Source organism: Malus domestica, chromosome 13, assembly GCF_042453785.1.
Source record: "Malus domestica chromosome 13, GDT2T_hap1".
Classification (NCBI taxonomy): Eukaryota; Viridiplantae; Streptophyta; class Magnoliopsida; order Rosales; family Rosaceae; genus Malus; species Malus domestica.
In genome coordinates this window covers 11,287,821-11,293,468 of record NC_091673.1, presented here as the reverse complement: position 1 = coordinate 11,293,468, position 5,648 = coordinate 11,287,821, and the positions used below count along the sequence as shown (strand labels likewise).

General features: G+C 37.7%; 1 long non-coding RNA gene across 1 annotated transcript; it reads right to left on the bottom strand.

Moving 5' to 3' along the window:
- Positions 1–819: 819 nt before the first annotated feature.
- LOC114820739 (uncharacterized) lies at positions 820–1,623 on the bottom strand. Its single transcript, XR_003768188.2, has 2 exons — positions 1,485–1,623; positions 820–1,372 (listed from the first exon to the last, which is right to left on the bottom strand). It is a non-coding gene; the product is annotated as an uncharacterized lncRNA (long non-coding RNA).
- Positions 1,624–5,648: the final 4,025 nt, after the last annotated feature.

Below are 5,648 nucleotides of genomic sequence, written 5' to 3'. Positions count from 1 at the left end.
TTTGAGTTAATTACAAACTTTTTTACTCATGAGACGTATACGTATTTGTGTTGTAAAGTGTCATTACTTGTAGGTCTGACAATTTTTTGCACGACCAGTTAACCCAACAGGAAACAATACAAAAATAATGGGTCCAAGGTCAATCCGTTAACTACTCGGGTCGTTATCGAGTCACCTGTTAAGATAATAGGTTTGACATGACACGACTTGTTACGCTAATGACACAAACACGACTCATTTGCCAAATCTAATTACTTGTTAAGTTCTTTTAAAAAAAATTGGTGCAGGGCTAGCCGTTAAATTCAGCAAACCTTAATTTGAGTTATCAACTACAGTACTCGCAAACCCTAGATTTGGGTGAAAACGCTGCCAACTTGTCCGTTTATTATGACCATGACTTTGACATTTGTGAGTAGATGAATTCATTTGATAACAACTAGCTAATATATAAACAAGAGAAATCACCCCATTTTTGAGCTCATCAGACTCCCAGATCAGCACATTTACGAGGGATAAAATTAACCAAAAAATCAACAAAAACAAAAGGAAAATTAACATAAAGGGGCATCAGCTTTTGGATGAAGAACTTTACTGGCAGTACAGGTTACAAATAAGTCTTTCGAGAAAAAGGAGATAGAAAAAAAAAAACAGCAGTCACGAGTGGGAAGTCTTACACAGATCTGAGAGAATATTTATTCTCCTACTTTCTCAGCCAACATATAAAACAACGAAACTGATGACTGCCAACAGCATATTTCTGTATTTTCTGCCTTCACAGAATAAGTAACAGCTGCAGGCAATTATAACAAAAATAAAGAATAAATAGAATTTTATTTTTATTTATTTCCTACTGAATAAAAACAACATATATGAATGTCACTGCTCATTAATATTTCTGAATTTCTACTTTTTTTTACAACCCTGCTTGGAGGAACACCAGCAAAAGAGTCCTTGCTTTCATGGAAGACTTTGCTATGGTGGGCTTGTAGTTTGAGGTAATTGTGGAACAGCTCAGGAGGGATAGACAAGAAGGAGAAGATGAATTGGGCGGTAACGATGAGGAACAAAGGCCAAGCTCTATATCAGTTAATTCCGATGCAAAACTTGGGGCGAAATGCAAAACAAAGACAACAGACCTGGCATGACATCTTACAAGGTCAAGAAAAGGTCTTACAAGGTCAAGAAAAAGGGAAGGGATCGATGCGAAAGTAGTAGAAGATGAAAGGATATGGTCGTGACGGATGTAGACGGAATAAAAAAAGCTCAGCTAGGATAGCACCAAATCCACATCAAGCACCTCCTCCCTCTAACACCACCACAAAGGTCGTCCCAAAATCGAAGCTCCCGTGTTGGTCTTCGCTTTTTTGAAAGCCTGCGAAAACATACGTACAACAGATCCCATCAAAACTCGAAGGTTAATGCGTGACGTTTTATATATTAGCACAAGATATACAATATATGAAAATGTTTTAGCTTTTTCATACCTTGGATTGGAAATTTGTGTCTAGCTTTCATGTTTGAAGAGAGCTTTTGAGAATCCCACATCGACAGAAAGAAGATTGGAGAAAAAAAGGGGAATATTTGTGCGGAATAAAAGTGAAGGGGTAGTGGCGAGGTTTTATAATGGGCGCAGAGAGAGAGGACTGGCAGTGGGCTGCCCTAATGGACCTGACAGCGACAGGTCCAAGGCCCAGAAAGAATGTAAACGCTAAATGGACTGGGTGACGTCGGCACAAAGTCCGCCAGCGCCGACCCCCACTTTAAAAAAGGTGAAAGGCAAAGTAAATAACGGTCGGTCAATAAGCCAAAATGTGCTTGCCCTCCGAATAAATTATTTTGAAGAGGTCTTTCCAAATTCACTTATTATTTGATTTATAGAATTATGTGTTTATGATTATAACTGTTTATATTAAAAATTATTTAAAAAAATTATTTAATAAGTTCAAAATTAAGATTGTGTCCGCTAATTAATTATAACAATAAATAAATGATTCATAATGTTTTCATCAAATTCGTTAATATATTTTTATACAATTCCATACCAAACGATCTATTTAATTAAAATATTAATAATTTCCATCCTAAATAGTAAGGGGTGGTTTGGGAGTGGGGTGCTTAAAAAAGAGCATCCATGAAAAAAAGCTGTGAGGGTTTTAGGTGTTTGGTAAACTAAAAAAAATAGCTTATTTTGGAAGCTGCTGTGAGAATAAGCTGAAATCAAAGGAAAAAGCTGAAGCTGCTATTTGCAGCTTTGGAAAACTGGCTTTTTTTTCAAAGCACACAGAGCTACATGACTCCTTTAATGAAAAGACCTACTATTAGACTTTTTTTTCTTTCCAAAAGCACTTTTACAAAAAAGTTTACCAAACACTCTGCTGATTTATTTCACAGCCGCTTATTCTCACAGCAGCTTTTTTCAAAGCACAGCAATACCAAACCAACCCTAAATATGAAGTTTTCAAGCCAGTCACATAGTAAATTGAAGATAACTTCTCCTTTTTTTTTCCTTATTTACCCCCGCTATTCCCAGTTTAATAGTTTATGCATGGAGTCATGACCGTACCCAGAGGTCAGAGGGACCATGAGCTCTCCTCGCTCCACGTGGCAGGTTCTGGACCGTTGGGTCCACGGGAGAGTCTCCGGAATTTTACACAAAATACGGCGGACTCCAATGTAACCCAAAAATAATAATTTGTTTTATTTTATTTTTACCAAACAGCCTTAACATTGTCTATTAATTTACTATGAAATCACCAAAAGGTCCAAACTAATATTAATTTACTAGTTACAATGATCCTTGCGCAGCCTACAATGCATGTGTGGATAGAGAATTAGATTTCTATGCATATACTCTGGTTCCATTTTACATTTGTACATCAAATTATTGAACAATGTTATGTCCCCCATCAATCTTATTTTCGTACTTTGTAACAAGACTGGTGAGAAGCGTGAAACAGGTATGACAAAACCATGTCCAATACCATAAAAGAAGTTAAGGTTTTCTTGTGGTAATGCGGAATGTTGTCTAATCTAAAAATTATATGGGACCTTACATGTTCTTATAAGTAACTGAACTACCATTATTATTACCGATTGGTTTTTATTATGGAACCTCAAATTCCTTCATACTATCAGAGCATGTATATCCACGTGCGATAGCCCACTAGTGACTACACGTGCTTTATATCAACTATTATACATTGTCCACGTGTTTGGTTTGCGTATTGTCACACGCAAGATGACGACTGAGGACATAGAATGTTGTCCTCAGAAAGTTTTAGTGGTGAACTCACAAGCTTAACTCAAGCGGCATCAGCTGGACTAGGTGATGATAGTAATCAGGTTCAAACACTATCAAGAGAGGAAGTCTTTGTGGCCATTAGATTTGCCCCTAAAACTCCAATTAGTGGCGGAAAATTAGCTACAAGCGCCTCTAGAAGCATGAGGAGCGGATGTTAGGATGTAGGGACAAGAGATAGGGAACAGAGAATCTGGGTAACTGCAAGAAACCTTAAATCGACAGTTTTATATTGGATTTCAAACAATATATATTTGTTCTAATTCAAATTCAGATCATATAAAATTGAGATCTGTTGGAAATGGAACCTCAAGGGCGTGCGGGGAAGGGGGAGCATTACAATCACAGTCTCCCAAGAAATGGTCAAAGTAAAAGAGAAGTGATCACCTTCCCTAGTATTCCTTGGCCTGCGTTCTTCAATATTTTATTTTTTTTAAATTAATTAATTAATAAACATTTGATCACAAGGTTTGATTCTTCAGAGCCTTCAGAAATCTCTTTCATTTTACTGGCTTGTTTGCTTCTAAAGCTGGCGGCAACTATGAGTCTATGTGCCACATTAGGAGATTGTTCTACTGTAAAAAGCACAGCAGGCACTGAATTTGAATTGGTTCATACGTGTAGAAAACAAAAGATAATTTACAACTTAATTAAAGTCTTAAAACTTTGATTTGATTTGTTCACAAGGGCCACATATCAAAATTTGAGATCAGAAATTACGTGCATGCCCGCTTGTGGCCGGCATAAAATTCTGAGCTCGGACAACACTAATCAGTGAATTTTATGTATCATAAATTCCTAGTGTGAACCTAAAAGTATTTTGTGAGCTGCCTCAAATTATTGTGGCCTCTAAAGGGCGGCAGATTCTTGTCATCTCCATATTTTTCTGTCTTGGCCCCCGTCTCAATCTCATGATGCCGTTCAGTCTAATTGGGTGTTTTAATTTAATCTTACATACTTAGTCACTGTCCTTAGTAACTCAGTCTGCATATTTTAATCTAAGCACTTTGAGCGTTGAATGAGATTATATGCATGTTTAGTAGTGTTTCTTGCTTATGTAGAAAATGTTTATGCTCGTGAGCATTTTGGCTAAAAAAACACTTTTATTTGAAACATATAGAAGTTTTAATAAAAATTTCAAATTCTAGAAGAAAAAACACATGATCTCTAGAAAAGTACTGAAAAAATGCAATTATAATTCAAAAACACCTTTACTGCCATACAACTTAGGAAGAAGCACATGTTTGAGAGTTGTTGATGTACAAAACCGAAGGGGTCTTGGAACAACGTAAATCCAACCGTGAATCTGCAAGAAAGTAAAGAACACAAGATGTATCGTGGTTCACCCCCAATATTTGGGCTACGTCCACGTTGATATTGTATTTCTCTGAGAGGATTGTGAGGAAGAGAGCATCTGTAATGTGAGAGCGAGGCTTTGAGAGGGTGAGAGTCATGCCTAAAGATTGGCTTCCCTTAATGAGGAGAGTGAGGGGTCATTTTATAGAATAAGGGCTCCTCATTTATTACATATTTGCACTTTCATTTATTACATAATTACATTTGAATCCCCCGAGTATTTATACGAGATCTAAATACGGAGGCTCTAAGTATGGTATAAACAGTAATCCCCCAAGTCTTCAGTCAAGAGAGTCTTTTGGCTGGAGACTTGAAATTCAGTCCATGTGTGGGCCGAAGTAACTAGATGTCGTCTTGAACTGATACTTGATATGAAGCGGTGCTCAATCTGAAATGATGCTCAACTAGAAGTAGCACATGTTACAAGGCTGCTCGATTTGTGGCTTATGTTGCTTTGGTTGGCTCGGCTTGTGGCGTTGAAGGTGAGGGAGTCCCTTTTATAGAATAAGGGCTCGCTCCTCAATACATAAGGGATGAGTTAAGAGTTGATGCTCGTGGCGAGGCAGTTGCTCAGCTGGCGGCTATGCTCTCTAATGATGGTGAAGGAGTCCATTTTATAGAATAAGGGATCGCTCCTCAATACATAAATGATGGGCTAAAGTTGATGCTCGCGATGATGCGGTTGCTCAGTTGGCGGCGGTGCTCTCTAATGATGGTGAGGAAGTCCCTTTTATAGAATAAGGGCTCGTTCCCCAATACATGAATAATGGGTGCTCTCTAATGAAAGTGAGGGAGTCCTTTTTATAAAATAAGGGTTCGTTCCTCAATACATAAATAATGGGTTAAGTCCCCCAAGTATTTTTTATGAGGCCCAATATATGGTACATAGTGTAGTCCCCTAAGTCTTTGGTCAATAGAGTCTGTTGGCTAGAGACTTCAAATTGAATCCATGTATGGGCCGAAGTGGTGGTTGTTCGGAGACGGTATTTGTATA